General features: G+C 50.0%; 1 long non-coding RNA gene across 1 annotated transcript; it reads left to right on the top strand.

Annotated features, from left to right (window-relative positions):
* Positions 1 to 67: 67 nt before the first annotated feature.
* Positions 68 to 7400, top strand: LOC108642062. Its single transcript, XR_001922440.1, has 3 exons — positions 68 to 105; positions 1076 to 1320; positions 7332 to 7400. It is a non-coding gene; the product is annotated as an uncharacterized LOC108642062 (long non-coding RNA).
* The last annotated feature ends 10864 nt before the right edge of the window (positions 7401 to 18264 follow it).

The raw sequence follows: 18264 nt of genomic DNA, 5'->3' as shown, positions 1-18264 counted from the left end.
TTAGGTTTCCTCTGGAACCATGAGCGGCACAGGAATAAGTCACCAGCATGTCTGCTGCAAACACAGCTGCAAATGACAACCCTGCTGCTGGGGAAAGCAGACGGAGTAAGAGCAACACCGAGCTCTTCAGAGCAATTCATGCTTCCAAACACTTTAATGTACATCACCTCACTAATCCGACACTCTCAATGAGCAGTTCTCGTCAGTTTGATTTTGCGCAACTTGCAAAATGTACCTTATTTCACTGTAAAATGAAAATCCCAGTCTTCTCTTTTACTTAGCTTCTTATTTAGGAGATAATTCAACAAAAAAAAGGCAAACCAGATGGTTCTTCCTTCCTCTCTACCACCTGTTTCAGGCAGAGGGGATGGCATTTTCATCACTCAGCTGCTCTGCAGAGCTCAAATGGTCTCTGAGCATTCTCACCCTGTTCCCTGAGGTTGTTGTGCCCTGTGTGGGACCACCAGCCTCACCCTACAGCATGGCCACCCCTTGGTGGCCACTTCATCACTTGGGGTTAGGATAATAGTTTCCTTGCATGTGGATTATTGTTCTTAGTGCACCTCGAATTGTGCAGCCCTTATATAGGGGGGCTGTTCCCTTCAATGTTTCCTGCTGAGCTTGAGAGCCCCAAGGATGCAAACCCCATCAATTCTAGGCTGTTGGTTGTTGATTTTCACATTGGAGCTGTTTCTGTCAACAGCACATGCTCCTCTTGCACATCAAAACCTACACTTGAACTGGTGAGTGATCCACAATCATCCACAGTGTAAGGAATTGGCAAACAAACTGTGATCCCTTATTTAGATTTATGGGATATGGACTGAAGGAGTTATTCTTCCAACTTGATCTGCTGGACTGCTTTGGTTAGCTCTTGGAATGCAGCTGAGCAGGGGCCTTGGTGGCACCAGCTCAGCTGCTGTTGGCCTTGCACAGGAGAGGGGGTTTGTCACCATGTCACCTTTCAAACCCAGTGTTGGGCGAGGTGACCTTGGTTGTGAATGCAGATTAAACTCCAGACGAGGAGAAGCAAAAGCCACATCTCCAGCAGATGATGTCTGTTGTTTTTCCCCAGGAATGGAGAACACAACTTCATCTTGAGGGCTTTTCCTTAGGAGAAGCCACTCCAGTGCTTGTGCTCTTGAACTTCTGAGGTGATTGAAAATTGCATTCTTAGAAATGAGAAGAGGAATTTAAAAAGTCCGAAGACTACTCAGTTCAAAATAACTCCTGTTTTTGAGAGCCTGGACTTTGACTTGGGAACCCTTCAAAGCACCACGAGCCATGTCGTCTGGCTGGAAAAGTGGATTGTTTGGCCAGGTGAGCTCAGGTGAGCATGAAAGTGCTCTCCTCAGGGTGCCAGGAGATCACCCTCACCTTCTGCCCTGACAGTCTTGATGGGTGGCAGTTGCTGGGGTGTCCTTGACTGAACTAGCCCAGCTGGCTGCCTCTTCTCAGGATGTCACTGAAAGCCACCTGGGACGGGGAGGTCACCTGGGGCACAACACCCATACCCACAGTCTGAGTTTGCTGGGCTGTGTCTGGGGTAACACGTGAGAGGCTGCCGGCCCTGAGTGCTGCGGTGAATATTTCCCCATCATGTCACAACAGGGGAGCCCTGAAAGCCAGCCCAAATGAGTGCACTTGGGTGAGAGGAGGGCATGATCCTCCTGGCATCAGGAGGGGTTATGGGCCTGCTTGCACACTGCTTAGGGGTGCAGCCTCAAGGCCGTGCCTTTGGAGCGAGCCAACTGGAAAAGCAGCAGCCCAGCAAACTCTATAAGGTTGTGATTACCGTGGTTGAATGTTCTGGTTCCTTGCTCTCTGGTGTCACAGCTGAATACTGTTTTTACTCATGTCTCCCAACCATCATGCACAAGACAATAGCAGTGTGAGATCTCCACTGCCGTAAGCTGGGAGAAGCTACAGCACAGTGGCCCTTGACTATGCAGAAGGGACCTTGGCAGGGTGCAAGGCTCTGCAGGGAAGGATCATCATAAATCATCCCAAAGATGTGGGAGGAGACAGCACTGGGCTGGTCCAGTCCCCCTGTCATCCTCTTTATTTTGAGAGAGAAGGAGAGCAAGTGTAAGGGAGCTGCTTCTACCAACCCCTGAACACCATGACCTCATGGACAGGCTTGTTCACAGGAGGTGGAGAATGACCCATGTTTGTACCACCCCCTTGCCATACCTCAGTTTCCCCTTATGTAGCCCCAGCTCTCTCTACTGCTGACCTTGGTACAAGGCTGTTGTGCCCAGGGATGGCAGGGAAGCAGATCCCATTCACGCTTGATGATTTAAACTCTGGTATGAGCAGAAGCGAGATCAAAACAGGCCAAAGTTCCCTGGTTTTCTCATGAGTATTCCCCTTAATGACTGCAGTTAACCCCCTTTGCCCTCACTTAAGATGGATCTGGATTTTTTGGATGTTCTTTTATAGGCCTTAATTACCTCTACATTTTCTCTTCTCCCAACCTAGAGGTCTGGCACATCTGGCCAGGCTTGACTCTGTGGTTTTTGTTCTCTTCCATCCATGCTGTCTTTGCTGTGTCAATACAGCATTAGCCCACTTCTCTGATGAGGGCCAGAGTCACTCCTGACCCTCTCCCTGAAGCCCAGAGCAGCTGTCCAGGACTGACCTCTGCTCCAGCCAGGCAGTCCCTGCACTTCAGTGGCATCAGAGCCCCTTTTCCTCCTTGCTTGCACTTGCCCTTGTTTCTCAGCTGACCTGCCTTTCTGAGAACACTCCTCTCCCTTCCACACCTCTGGCTGTGCTCATGATTCAGATCGATCATTTCTCTGGTTTAATTTAATACAAGTTACTGACACGATATATCTGAGCTGGGCTCCCTCCATACTTCTAGAACCTTACTGGGGTGTTTTGGGGGTATTTCCAGGCTCTAATGGGCCTTGGAGCAGGAAGAGAAAAAGAAAACAATTCCTGAGTTGCTCAGTGGACAGCAGCCTAAAACCTTGCAATGAGCTTGCCACTGCATGTGTGTGGGGAGGGAGTCGGAGCCACGTCGCAGGGAGGCTCCAGTGTGGCAGGAGGAGTGTCCCAGCTGGAACACAACCTGCTGCCTGTGTTCACAGCATGGCAGGACCAGAGTCTGTGCTGGTGGCAGGACATGCGTCCATCTCTCCAGGGGAGGCTGGATTTGGGATCCTGCACACCACAGCCATGTATCAGCAGAGCTGAAGAGGTTGGAAGACCACCAGAGGAGTGGGGCCTCTTCCTGTATCACAGAGGATCCACAGCCCTTTCTTTACGTATCTGGTGATGTTAGATAAATTACTTGACCAAACAAAGATCCACAGAGTTGCTGAGGTTAGAAAGCAGTGCTAGAGCTGTCTTCAGCAGGAAAAAATTCACCACAGAAACAGTGGTCAGGCATAGGAAGAGGCTGCCCAAGGAATCACCGCCTCTGGAAGTGTTCAAAAAGCATGTGGATGTGGTATGCGGGGGTATGGTTTAGTGATGAACAAGGTGTTGGGTTAATGGTTGGATTTGATGATCTTAAAGGGTTTTTCCAACCTAAATGATTCTGTGATTCCATAATTCAAACCCCTCCCAAAGCATGGCCAAGGGGAGCAGGTTGATAAGGACCATCTTCAGATGGGCTTTGAGTAGCTCCAGTGATGAAGATTCTGCAGCCCCTCAGAACAACCCACTCCTGTGTTCAACAACCTCACAGTAAAACAGCTCTTTCTACTGTTTAGGAAAGATTTTCTGTATTTCAGGTTGTGTCTTGTTGCCTTTTCTCCTGGTGCTGGGCACCACTGGAAAGAGCCTGGATCTATCCCCTTTGCATCCAGCTCCAGTTATTTATATCCATTAATAAGATCCCTCACAAGTCTGCTCTGTTCCAGGCTGAGCAGTCGCAGCTCTCTCAGCCTTTCCTCATATGAAAGATGCTTCAGTCCCTCCATCTCCTTTGTAGCTGCTGGTGTACCTGTAGAAGCCTTTCTTGTTGCCTTTCTTGTTCCCTGCCAGACTCAGCTCTAGGTGGACTTTGGCTTTCAACACACCCGGACAGCGTCTTTGGATTCCCCGTGCATTGTCCTCCCTGCTTACACCTCTTCTACACCTCTTCTTTATGCCTGGGTTTTGTCAGGAGTGCCTTGTTCAAGCCCCTGCTACTTTTACTTGGTTACTTGCTGTTTTGCCAATCTGTTTTGCCCCCTCCCTCCCCCAGTAATGAGGATGGATTGAAGGAACACAGACACCAACTTTAAAGAATAAGTGTAAAAGTTTACTATAGTGCAAGACAGTAAAGAATTACAAAAGAAGCAGTGACTTATGAAAGGATACACTTAGCAATGCATCTAATCATTACTACAAAGACTTACAGTGATTAAGAGAGAGATACCTCACCAGTTACACTAAGTAGTTGTCGTCATCCAGATCACACTTCAGCTGGAAAGGCCCCGGTCACAGCGAAGGTCTGGAGAACCTCTTCCCAGTAACTGGGAAATCCTATGCAGTGTGTCCACCTGCAGGTGAAGCCTCCATCTTTGCTGTGAGAGGGTCCAGCTTACATATATTAAACAAACCAGCTGACGTCATTCAATTGGTGCGGAAAAACAACCTGGCTTTCTTCCTCTATTGGTATTCCCCTTAGGCCTGGCCAGGGCGCAGAGGGAAACTGCAGGAGTCGATTTGGGCCATCTACTGTCAAATGCCCTATGGCCTTGACTAGTCACTAAATACAGAACTTACGGCTACATTGATATCTCAAATATGAACCAGCTACGACTACGTGAGGCCCTACCACTTTTCGCGACCTTGGCTGCAAAGAAAAGGCATATTTGTAACACATACAGGCCTTACTAATTAATGATAACATGCTGTGCTAACAAGCATAAATGTATATTCTTAAGGCATTACTAAGGATTATATAGCATCTTGGTTAATAAGCAGATATATGGCTAAATACAATACTAGGCTAGATATAATATTAGGTTGAAGAGTTCATCTTATGAGTCAGCTTTGGCTCAGAGCCAGTTCTAAAGGCCCCAGCATTACACCTGTTTGTCAGAGGGGAGTGGAGTAGCTGATCCTGAATCATGTTTCCTGGACACCTTAGAGAGCTAGGACTGCATCCTGTGGACTCTTCTGAGCAGATCCCTCAAGAGGCCAAAATCTGCGCTCCTGAGTCCAGGTTTGTGATCTTGCCTTTTTCTCTGCTCCCTTCCCTCAGGACTCTAACCTCCACCATGCCATGTTCTCTTCAGCCAAGGCTGCCCTCATCCTTCACATTCCTCAACATGTTTACAGGTCTATCAGTGCCTTCCCTCTTTGGATCTTTGTCACCCATATTAGGAAATTCTTGCCAGAGTGTTCCAGAAACCTCCCAGATTGCCTGTGCCCTGCTGTGCTGTCCCTCCAGACGGTATCACAGGCATTAAGGTCCTCCATGAGGACCATGCCCTGCAAACAGGAGCCTTCTTCTGGGTGTCTGAAGAAAACTTCATCTTCTGCTTCCTGATATGGAAGTCTATAGCAGACATTCAGGAGTACATCACCTGAGCACCAGGAGCACATCAATTTGCCTTCCAACCAGGATACTCTTGACTGACTCATTATCCATCCCAGGGCAGAGCTCCATGCATTCCTGCTGCTCCTTCAGACAAAGGGCAGCTCCCTCTCCTTGGTTTCTCACTGGGGGAGTCCTCCCCATCCATGGAATGAGACAAGGATTAATAGGAAAAAAATTAACAAGTATCACTAAAAATGTGGTCAAGTGCCAGGGAAACAAGTGGGCACAGCCAGCCCTCAGCCTGGCACCTCTTGGCTGCAAACTGGACCTTCCTACCTCACTTACAGTCTCCATTTGGACATGTCATTGTATTTCCCATCACATGGGAACCCACTCTGACAGCCGACATCTGGCACTCAGAGTCTCTCCCATTTCCCTCTGTTTTTTCTCTCTGTCTGGACTCTCATTTCAATCTTACATTTAACTCTTCCCTGTTTTCTGACAGCTTTGATAGCTGCTCAAACATGGCTGTATTCCAAATTGCATGTCTGCTCATGTAATGCCTGTAATTTCCTGCCAGGTTTTTTAGCCTTCTCTGAGTAGACTACAGTTTTATGATGAGAGTGCTGCACTGCTCTGTTCCCAGTATTCCAGCTGGGAACGTGACCGCTGCCCAGGCTGCTTCCCCAGACACACTCAGTACCTGCTTTGGGAAACAGTCCTGAGAAAAGAAAGGCTCCTGTGTGTGTTCAAGACATATCCTATAGGATATGTCTTGAACGTGCAGTGTTTGCACAGCTCAGAGATGGTGTTTTCCATCCATTTGAAAGGGAGGCAGAGTTGTGTCTCCTGTTGTTTTACTGGTGGACACACCAATGCACAGATGGGGGAAGTGACTTGGCTATGCCACCCACCAAGTTGAGGGCTCCCAATCCCCATTACAGCCTCATTTTTTACGGACTGTAGATGCTACAGCAGGAAGTCTCTTGGCTGTAACACAACAAGCTTCGCACAGCCAGACTTTGGAGGGGCTGGGGATCAAAGAACAAATGTCATAAGTGTGCCCTGGGGCATTTCCAAGCTGGAGACCATTCTCCCTCATCCCCCAACATGGCTGGTGCAGGGACCTCCACCTGCTGCTCTGCTCAGCTCTCCCAAGGACTCTGCTTCCTATCAGCTTTCCCTGGCCAGATTGTGTATGTTGCTGTTTTCCTCATGCCATCTGCACTGCTCTCCCTTGCTGTAATAGTGGCACACGTTGGAAGATGAGGGATGGCTGGACAGGCTCTGGGCAGGCTCCTGGGACTGCAAAAAGAGGAGGAAGGACCACAGAGATGCCCTGAGGGCTGAAGCACCTCTGCTATGGAGACAGGCTGGGAGAGTTGGAGGTGTTCAGGGCTGGACTCTGGCATGGTGTCCACTGGTGCACCCCCACCTCTGTTGCTGCCCATTAGCAATACCTTACAGGAGCTGGATATACCTTAATGAGTGTTAATGAGGTGCCTTGTAATGTCTTAGTGGCATCTGCTCTGCCTGTGGGGCTGGTGATCCAGGCTGGGCACCACCAAATCTCTGCTAAATCTGGCACAGCCTGCAGCTCCCATTGCACAGTGCAGGGGCAATGGGACACTGCCTGGAGCTTCCTTGGATGTCCCCTCTTCAGTCCTTCCCCGTCTTGCCTTCAGCACTGATGGGTTATAGAGTTCTGGAGTTTCTCCATGGCTTTCCTTAGCCCCACGGAGATGTCCCACTACCCAAGTTAGTGTCTTTCTCCAGTCTCAGCTTGGTGCTGAGGGTGGAAAGTCCATCCAAGGCACCGCAGAGCAACCTTTCTTGCTCTTTCTTACAGGTCAGGTTATATCAAACAAGTTCTTGAGCATGTCAGAGCAACCACACCTCCTGGCTCTTCAGATGCAGGAGGTATTTATCCCAGCTTTTGCCAGACTTCACAAAAGACTCTTGCATGCTTCTACCCTCACGTGCCATGGCCTGTGTGACTTGATACCTTAAAACAGTCTCCACTACTGATGGACCACTGGGCTTCCAACTCGATGCTTCAGGAAGAAAGGTAAGAAGAGAAGGTGACGGTGAGGAGGAAGAGGTGGTTCCTCTTTCCATGGGAGGAACCATGGAGAGGAGATCCAGTGCTTGGGTTTGGGGAGGGGCCTGTGGAAGGGAATGGGACACACAGAGTGAGAAGAGGAAGGCCCTCAGGATGCTGGGATTTCTGGATACCTGCAGTTTTCAACCATTGTGGTCCAGAAAGGGCTGATGGCTGCAGGTCCTGGGTCTTGCAGTGCAGCAGGTGCTGAGCTCAGCTTCTGCAGCTGAGGCTCCCAGGGCCAGGGATTTGCTGGGGGAAGCAGAGGGAGCAGGAGCCAGTGATGGGCAGGGGGAACTCGGTGGCTATGGAGGACACTGGGAGCCAGCACTTCCAAGGGGTATTGAAGTGAGGAGGAAGGATCTAGATTTCTAAGGAAATTGCCTTTGTTTGCCTTCAGAACTTTAGAAAACTGTGTTTTGATTCAAGAACAAGGCTAACATTCACCTTTTCTTTTCTTCCCTAAGCTGTCAGCTCAGGCCAAAACTGGTAATTGGAAAACCGGAAAACCAGAAAGGAAAGAGATGAACAGGAACCTGAGGCAGGAACAAGAGAAGAGGCAGTGAGGAGAGAGATGCTGGATGATGGTAAAGAAAGAAAGCAGAATAGGAACCAAGCATGGAGGCCTCCAGCCAAGCCACCCCATGCTTCTCTCAGCCTGTCAGTGTTTGGGTTTCTCTAAACTTAGAAAATTCCCACAAAAAGATTTTTTTATCTTATCACCAAGGCTTCTAAGTGCAACCCAAACTAAGAGACATTATATAGAATAAATGCTTAAACAGTAAACCCACAGAAATCACAAGCAAATGGTGCGTTTGTTATTTCTATATTTACCCCGGGAGCTCCAGTGAGGATTGGAGGTACCAGTGGGAGAGGAACCACCAGGAACCAAGGGGAACTTGGTAAAGCTGTGAGGAAAGCAGGAAGGAGAGGACCACATGAGTGCAGGACTCATGAGAAAAGCAGGTTCAGGTTCCTGAAAGCAGAGTCCTACAACACCAGAGTAACATGGAGGTGCCATAACCTGAATTCTGACTCAGCATCCCCTTTAGTGATTTCATTTCAATCTGGGATTAGTTTTCAGTTTCTTCTAGGGTCGAAATGTCAGTGTTTTGTCATTTGCTTGGTGCTAAGTGGATCCTTCAATATCGAGTGCTTCACTCCACCCAAACTCTGCATTTCCTCACGAAATAAGGAGCAACGCTCTCAGGCACACTTTGGGATTGTTGAGATGCCCTGTGCAGGGCCAGGAGTTGTACTCAATGGTCCTTGTGGGTCCTTTCCCACTCAGAAGATTCTACGATTCTGTAATTCTAAGCTGAGCATTTGAACTTCACAGCAGACAAGCCTTTGGCCAGATTCTGTCGTCTTTACCAATTTTCATAGCACTTCCGTCCAGTAAAATGTGCCTCCTTGGCAAGGCTCTGCTGGGGGACATCTCCTGTTCCAGGTCCCACTGAGCTACATGTGATCTGCAGCAGATGGCATGTCGCTGGTCTAACCAGGTTGTCACATCCCCATGGGAGCTTTCTGGGTGCGGAGAGGGCTGCAGTGTCAGTGTGGGGGCCCAGCCTCTGCATCCCAGGAGCTGGTGGCAGAGTGGGGAAGTGAAGGATGATGAATGGCAACAAAAGGATGAGCTGACATGCCTCCTATCATCCTTTTGCCACCTCCCTCCAGATGTCTCAGCTCCCCTGATGCCTGTCCTGCTTCCTGGGCCCTGGATGTCACAGCTGCCCAGAGTGGGTCTGAAGAGAAGCCTACAGAAGTTCTGACTCATCAGACATCCCACCACAGAGGTGATGGCTTCCTCTCCTGACTCACTCACTGGGAAGCATCTGGGGCTGCACAGCTCAGGTGCACACCCAGCCTTGAGTGGCCCCAAAACTCAAGAGGCAAGACCTGAGATGTGCAGCCCAGGCTGGACCAGTGAGCAGCTTTCTGGCATCACTGGCCTGGCGCAGCCTTCCCAAAGGCCTAATGGAGCAGCACCCTTCCCTGCTTCCTGGGGGAGATCTTCCCTATCCCCCTCTGTCAGCAGCTGTCGGCCATTCAAAGCTGAGCCCTCCAGGGAGAAGTGAGGGATGGGACCTGTATTTTGCAACCCACAGGAGCCCAGCTGAGGAGTGATGCAGTGGGAATGGGTTTGCTACTACCTCATTTCCCTCCCTTTCATTTACTGGGGAGCAGGAAACACATCCCACTCCATTTAGGCAACTTCCCCTGCCGTGCCTAGGTGCCAGAAAGTTTGGCCATGGGAGACCAGTCCTCAGTGCTGTGTTGCTGGGCTGGTGCCATGAGCAGAGCAGCCTTTGCTCGCAGCCCCTTTTCCCCCAGTTGCTGGCCCTCATGTGCACTGAGATGCATTGGGGCGCCTTGATAGAACATGCAACAGGTATCCTGAGAGGAAGTTTAGCATCACTGGGGAAATCTCTGTGCGAGGTTATTCTAGCACAGCCAGGCCCATGGCCCAGGACCCAGGCCCAGCTCAGCCTGTGGACGTGGCAGTGCCAACCACTACCTGGACCAGGGCTGTGCAGAGCTGCCAGGGGCTGCAAGGAGAGAGAAGGACCAGGACCTGAAAGTGTTGGAGCAACAATATTGTCATTCCTCTGGGTATCAAGGACACAAGGACTTGTCAAAACCTCGCCTGTGCCCTTGTGCTGGGAGCAGGGAGCCCATGTGGCCCAGCAAGGGCAGGGTTGGGCTGGCAGGCAGAGTGCAGCACTTCCAGGGATTCCTCCCAAGCATCATGCTCAGATTCGTGCAGCCTAAACCCATCTGCAGTGAGGGGGCGGAGAGCCTTCAGCACAAGTAGGAAGCACTGTCAAAAAAAGCCTCATCAGCGTTGTTACGCCAGTGCAATTATGTCAGAAACACAAAAAGGCATCGCCACCTGCAAAAGAGCAGGAGCCAGCTCTGACAGTCTCAGAGGTCCCACCCACACCACCAGCCCTCTGAGAGACAGGCATGGAGCTCCTGCCACATCTCCTTGTGCTCGCCCCATGACCCAGCCTCAACCCCTGGGGCCGGTTGGACCCCCCACAGCGGACAACAGAGGGTTTCTCCACTCACCCCCCTGCCAGCACTGATCCAGTTCCTCAGGACCACCCCAGCCTAGAGCTCCTGTCAGCCCCCTTGGCCCCAGCATGAGCCCATAGCCAGGGAGAAGATGTGTTTCCTGCTCCATCAGCTGAGCCATGATGGGATCGGGCACTGACCCAGACTCGAGTCCTGTCCCGTGAGCCCTCCTTGTAGCTTCAAACCAGTGGGAGACAAGTCCTGCAGCCCAGAGACAGTGCCAACTGTCTCTGAAGAACATCAATCGCTGCTTGGTGCTACCTGCTCCCTGCCTTCCCTGCCTGTTGATCCATGTAAACTCCTGCTGGTGACTCTGGAAAACAAAGGACAACACTGAACAGTCCCATATCCATGCCAAGGGGAGGTCTTGCCTGAGCTCCGGGTGGTCCAGAGGAATGCAAACTTGCTTCTCAACACTTCTACTTTCCCTAGTCCATCCTGGTGACCCAAGCAGGCTGCAGGCAGCGTGTTGACATAGGCAGGCTCCAGGATCCCATCCTTGAACAACAACCAGTGCTCCTTTCTCGTCTGGCTGGCAAAGCACTACCCACCAGTCTGAGGCACTGCCCAGCCACCTATACCCTCTCCATGGAGGGTCTGCCAACAACCCCAGCAGCTGGGGTGTCCTGGGATACCCAGTGAGTACACTGGGACACTTCACTTCCCCCACACCATGGAGATTTCAAACCTGTACTTGACTTGACTCCTGGCCTGACAGCCACAGGAGCAATATGGGCCCATGCACAAATCCAAAGGGATAACAATCCCTGAGGATGAGCAAAGCCCTGATGACAGCTGCCATGGCCCGCAGAAGCAATTCCTGCCAAACTGCTTATCTCCCCAGAGAGGATTCTCACTGGTGCTTTCTGGCATCCCTGACCTTGCTGTTACTTCCAAGGGCTGGTGAGCTCCTGCTCATCATCATCATCACCTGGGTTCTCATCTCTGCTCTGCCACAGCAGAGCTGCCACATTCCTGATGGCCACAGCTCAGCTCTTCCTGGCATCCCTGACACTTCCACTCTGCATCATCCATGGACTTAGAAGGTGACTTCAGGAGTGAGCTGAGCATTTTTGGCTTCAGAACCCCAGCACTAGTGAGGCAGTACAGCACCAGAGACATAGAAGTGTCATGTTGAACTGACCCATATTAAATGTTTTGGATCTGTTTATCAAACTACAGCAGCTCTTCTCACCTTGGCAACACTTGCACATCAAAAACCTCCATCAGCTTTCCTTTTCCAGAAGTGACACCTCTGTTTTGTTCCTTGCAGTGTTCCACTTAATGAAAAGATCTGGTGTTTCCCTCTTTGGAATCCGGATGAATCGCATACAGGAAGTTTTGCGCAGGAGAAGGTGCCCACTGCTCAGTTCAAGCCTTTGCTGGCTCCTGGACACCTTGAGCTTCCCAGCCTTCCCTGCCGGATGCAATGGTGTGGATTCTGTGCTCCAAAAGGTTTTTTTGAACACCCATGTCTGGCCATTCTCTGAGCTCCAGGCACATCCCTGCTGGGGTAAATGAAAGGCTGAGAGAGGTGCGGTTGTTGAGCATGGAAAAGAGAAGGTTCTGGGGAGAGCTTAGAGCCCCTTCCAGTGCCTAAATGGGCTCCAGGAGAACTAGGGGACTTTGGACAACGGTCTGGAGTGACAGGACAAGGGGGAATGGCTTCCCACTGCCAGAGGGCAGGGTTAGATGGGATATTGGAAAGAAATTCTTCCCTGTGAGGGTGGAGAGGCCCTGGAACAGGTTACCCAAAGAAGCTGTGGCTGCCCCATCCCTGGAAGTGTTCAAGGCCAGGCTGGACAGGGCTTGGAGCAACCTGGTCTAGTGGAAGGTGTCTCTGCCCATGGCAGGAGTTGGAACTGGATGCTGTTTAAGGTCCCTTCCAACCCAAACCATTCTGGGATTCTATAAATACATCTGTATGTGCAAGAGGTGCAGAAGGGAAGGCTCAAGCTCGATTCGCTTCACAGCATGGTTGTCCAGAGTGGGACCTCATTTGATGAAGGAAGAATCTTCAAGGACCCTGATGCACCTGTCCAGTAAAGAGAGATTTATTTCCTGTTTTAAAGGACTAGCAACAAAAAACCAAGGGGAAGAAACAAGAAGGCTGGATAAAAACCTCGGGGAAGAGTGAGAAGGTGCAGAGTGGTGAGACAGCACAGGACAGTAATGTCAGTATAGAAGGAAAAGCCTGGGAAAAGGGAATAATGCGGCGTTGCTATACATCAAAGATGGATGTGTAAAGATGAACGTAGAGCAAAACACAAATATGTAGAGAAAAATCAAGCAGATTAAGGCACAAAATGAGTTCTGCCTAGATGTGTAAGCCTAGAAAAAGAAATAAGTCTGTCTTGACCAGGAAAGTCTAGATTAAGAAAATACTCAAATTGTTGAGGTGTGGTAAAATTTACCTTGGCATACATAAGGAACTAGTCACAGTCATCTCTGGCCTCAGAAAACATATGGGCACAGGTGAAGTCCTTGTGGACTGGAGCAGGATGAGACACAGCGTGTGGCATTTAGAAGGGAGAAGGGAAATACATTGGTCAGACTGACTTTTATGCCTGAAAAGATACAGAATGAAATTATTAAACAGCATATGTTAAGCCTCTCAAGGATTACACATGATAAGGAGCAGGCAACGAGGATCTGTCAATTGTACGTGTTGAACCAATCTAATGTCCATCTAATGTCCATCACTGAGGGGGATGCAGCCCAGCTGGAAACAGGGAGCAGTAGATATATTTTGACTTCCAAGCAGTTTTGGCACTGCCCATGGACGTGTTCCTCAGGAAACACAGGTGATGGAGGGTGAGGGCTGCTCAGATGATATCAGCCTGGGAATTTGTGTTCAGTGAGGTCCTGCATGGTCTGTCCTGGGTCAGGTCCTGGTCAGTATTTTCATTAGCCACCAGGTTGATGGAATAGTGATTATGGTTATAAAATACTGCATTAAAAACAGATCATAAAGGGCTGCAACTCTTTTGAAGGACATAATCAGAATTTAAAATAAAAATCTCTTAGAAATTATTCAAAATTGATAACATGCAGTTCAGTAAAGAGAAATGCAAAGCAGGCAGCCTGCAATGCACCACCATGCAGAAACTCTGACTGAAGATCAGCATCACTGCTGGGCAATCTGAGTGGGTAATGGCTTCTCTGACCAGGCAGCTGCTGCTGCCAGGGGCAAGGTCAGCACAGGCTGGGCCATGGGCAGGGACACCTTCTACTAGATCACGCTGCTCCAAGCCCCATCCAACCTGGCACTGGACACTTCCAGGGATAGGGAGTCTACAACATAGGACAGCCACTGTGTTGCTCTGTTTGGCCTGTGGGGAATTTCAGCCAGATATTTATGATGGTCATCATGAGGAGGAGGGAGCAAACAGGAGAAACTCCAGAGGAGATGCTGACAAGATTGGTTAGAAGTTTGATAAACATGAGCTGCAAGAAAAGGAAGAACAAATTGGATCTGACTATGTCTGGCAGGGTGAAGCCTGGGCAGGGATATGAGAACAGCCTTCTAAAATGCTAAAAATCACTAAAAAGAGATTAGTGATCACTTATTCTTAAGTCTACCAAGGATATTTTGTGCAGTAATTGGCTTAATTTTCATCTAGAGAGATTTAGGGTAGATTTTGGGATTGCAAGGAGACTTTCCTTGTGCCAAATGATGATGTATCAAAGGTTGGCTGGGATCTAGGTGCTTCCAAGCAGCCTGCAGAGGAGAAGCTCTGTGCAGTCCCATCTGTCCTTTGGGACTGCTGGGAACCCTGGAGAGACACCACTGTGCCAGTGGGGAGACATCTCTGGTATATCAGTGCCAGGCAAGTCCATGGGCTGAGAGAGCGGGGGAGAGGGGAGGCAGCAGGAGCTCCTGTCCTGCTCCTGAGAAGCTGCCTGCCTCCCTGCCGAGGAATAAGGAGGTCTTGGCTCTGTGGCAGAGAGTGGAAGCTTTTTTGGTGAGCTGTGCCACCGAATAGGAAAATCAGCTTCATGACTGTAGCTCCGGATCTCCCCTTTGTGATCCATCCCTCTGCCACTTCAGCCTTCCCTCTATCTCTCCGTGCTTCTGTTTTGCATCTCCTCTGTCGTCTCTTTCATGCTGCACTAGTGCTCTCCATCTTCCCCATCCCTCCAGCTGTGCTCCTCCTCCTTTCTATTCTCTCCCTCTTCATTCCTATTCTGTCTCACACCAGTTTTTTAATTCAGCAGTACAACATTTCCATTTGAATTGCTTTCCTGACTCCATCCAGGATAGGAGCAGAGAGGGGTGTTGCATTCTGCTCAAGCCCCGTGTTTGGTGGCACCACAAGGATGGTGCTGGCTGTCACCAGCCCATTCCCATTCTGTGTGGATGTCTCTGTGCCCTCTACACTGCTGGGACAGCGACAATGGGCATCCCTCTCAGAGAGACAGTGACAAGGAGCATTGCCTGGAGAGTGGCTGAGTGCTCCCCATGGACATACACAGAGGACTAATCACCCATTCCAGGGATCTGCTGGGTCTGCAGGGTACAAGGCACACAATTCTGTGCCACCTCTGCCCATCCATCCTCGTGGGCCAGCCCGGGCATCCCCCTGCCAAAACAGGGACTGCAGTGGCAAAGGCACAGGATAAGTCTGGTGAGGAGGAAGGTCGGGTGAAGGTGGGTGTATGTAAAGGCTACTGGCTGGGGGACCATCTGAAGGGTTTTCTGTCAGGCACTATGTTTGCTGGGGGTGAAGGTCAGCTCTCACCAGAGCGATGCAACCTCAGGGGTTTGCTGGGGGCTGGCTGCGGGGGCTGGGCTCAGCCAGCCCCTCTGAGGTACTCACAGTGCAGGAGCCTCCCCAGCTCTACACAGACCCTCGGATGGATTAGCCAGTGGGGTCTAGCAAAATCTGTTCCTTCCCAAAGAGCATCTCCACATGTTTCTGCTCACCTGGGTGCTGAGGACCACGTTTCAGGGCAAACTTCTTTATTTTCTCAAGGCCCTGTGAGCTCAATGCTGTGATCTGTGCAAACTGTTGGAATTTCTCCTGTTTTTCACAGCTGCTGCCTTGTCCAGGCTGAAGCAGATGGGGTGTGTATGCCCCAAGGGGCTCCCAGAGTCACGCTCTGCCCTTCAGACACCCATTGCAGCTACTGGTTTTCTACCAGAGGCAGCAATTGGGCACCAAGGCTTTGGTGAAGCCATCTCTGCTAGAAACTGAGCCCTTGGCCATGACCTTTTCAAAAATTTGACCCAAGATGTTTCAACCTGAACATTTGAACTTTGCAGCAGACAATCTTTTAGCCAGATTCTGCCATCTTTACCCAATTTCATAACATAGGACAGCCACATGAGTTGGTGTTGCTCTTCTTCAACGGGGTTCTCAGTCTCACCAGAACTCTGCCAAAGCAGAAGCCAGTCTTGCCTTATCTCTATCCCCCAGCCTTCCCAGAGCCAGGCTCTTGGGCTCTCTATCTGTGTGTGTCTGTGTACCCCACATGCCTTCTCACACATCTATGAATTCATTCACTTCTTCCACACCAGCACATATCAACATGCCTGGGACCCACTGTGACAGCTTTTCTCCTTCCCTGGCTCTGCTGTGGTTCCCCAGCTGAGGTTCCCCAGATCCATCACCCTGAGGATGGAGAGCCGGGAAATCTCATTCTGAGGGTGACCTCTCTGTGGATATGGGAGGCCCTGTCCTCAAGACCAGAACATGGTTCGTGTTCCCTGAGGTCCCTTGGACTGGAAGTCAGGGTTGGGGTTGGGATGTGTGGGCACACATCTGCCCAACCTCCCACCTCCTTCTTTCTTCTCTGGAGGCTCATTTGGGTGCTAAGCCTTGCAGAGATTTACCACTACAGTGTTACAGTCTGACCAGGCTAAATAAGATTTATTATTTCTCCAGCATCCAGCGGACACAGAGGCCAAGAGCTTCCAGCCTTCCAGAGTGTTCCTTTCCCCTTCTATGAGGTGCCAGTTAATGGTTAACCTCTGTGAGTTTTCCTTCTGGCAAATAGGGAGCCCTTCAACATTTTCTTTAACCTCTTGGTTAAAGAAAATCCAAGAGGGTTGATTGATATCTGGAGAACTTCTCCCCATTCCAGGTGGAACTGGTGTCCACTTTGCAGATGTCCAGCAGAAGGGCAGCACTGCCTGGCTCCAGCCATTGCCAGTGTCATGGAGCAGGAGAAGGGGTTGGAGGGGCCAGATTCACTTAGAGGATAGAATCATGGAATTACAGAATGGTTTGGGTTGGAAAGGACCTTAAAGATCATCTAATTCCACCCCCCTGCTATGGGCAGGGACACCTTCCACTGGCCGACGTTGGCCATCCCTAGCACTGTATCTAAAACCCAAGGATAATTTTTCAGTAATGTCCAATCAAACAGTATATCCATGCGCTGATTCCCTTGAAAGTCTTTCTTTTAGGATCTGAGTATATTTCCAAAACCCTAGACTTTAAAATTAAACCTCTCAGGCTTTAGCAGCCAACACGTAGAAGCTTGGCCTGATGGATGTCAGATGCAGCTGAGGATGGGGGGGGTTCTCTGCAGTGACCTCAATGTTTGCCATCAGGAAAGGAACTATGGACTCTATTGGGCTGGAAATCAGGATTCTGCCTGTCTCCTCCATGAATTCACAAGACATTCTCGGCATGCAGGCAGCTGGTGCTGTGACACTGGGCTCTGGGGGGGCCATTGTCTCCCTCAGTGTGGAGAAAAAATGGGGGCACAGGTTTCTACTTGCTGAAGAGCTGTTGCCCAGCAGTTGAGATATTTGAAAGAGGGTCAGATTCTGCTGGTAACAGTGCAAAATGGGAGAACATTTTGAGGTCTTTTGTGTGTTTCACTGGTGGCCATTGGTGGCAGGTGTCCCAACCCATGGGAGAGGGTTGGAACTAGGTGATTTATAAGGACCCTTCCAACCCAAACCATTCCCCATGATTCTATGATCCTATTGAGAAGCCATCAACATGTGGTGACTCTCAGACCATATGAGCAGAGGGGCTGGCATTGCCCTTTGGTTGCAGCACCATGTCCCTTTGGGCTTGACTAGGGTGTTAAAATAGCACTTGATTCCCCTTATCTCTGCAATGATGGAAAAAGCAAAGAAGTTTTGCACTCGGGTTGTTAAATTTTCATGGCAATTTAGCAAGGCTGGTTGAGAGTCATTTTCCAGCTGATTAGCTGCTCCTTTGCTGCTCAGAGCCTTGTCATGGGAAAAAGCTGACCTGGGAAAGGGTGTTATCACCGTCTGATGAGAGATGATAGCGTTAATGTTGGTCCTAAAGTTTTTTCTTAATAGAAATGATCAGTTCATTTTTATCCAACAATTACAGCTACAAAGAGCTCACATAGGGAACATCCACCTTCTGCAGGTGAGAGAGGACAGGTTTACATGGATCATGGGAACTAACACCAACAGGGTTTTGTGAAGGAAGTTCTCCCTTTGGAAGATAAATCAGCACCTCACTGTTAGAAATTGGTCCATTTTCTCCCACCGAATCTCAGAATCATAGACAAGTTTGGGCTGGAAAGGACCTTAAAAACCACCTCATTCCACACCCCTGCCATGGGCAGGGACACCTTCCACTAGACCGGGTTGCTCCAAGCCCCA

Source organism: Manacus vitellinus, unplaced genomic scaffold (assembly GCF_001715985.3).
Source record: "Manacus vitellinus isolate BGI_N305 unplaced genomic scaffold, ASM171598v3 scaffold_97_pilon, whole genome shotgun sequence".
In the NCBI taxonomy this organism is placed as follows: domain Eukaryota; kingdom Metazoa; phylum Chordata; class Aves; order Passeriformes; family Pipridae; genus Manacus; species Manacus vitellinus.
Note: the sequence above shows the minus strand (reverse complement) of the source record. Positions and strands in the feature narration are given on the sequence as shown.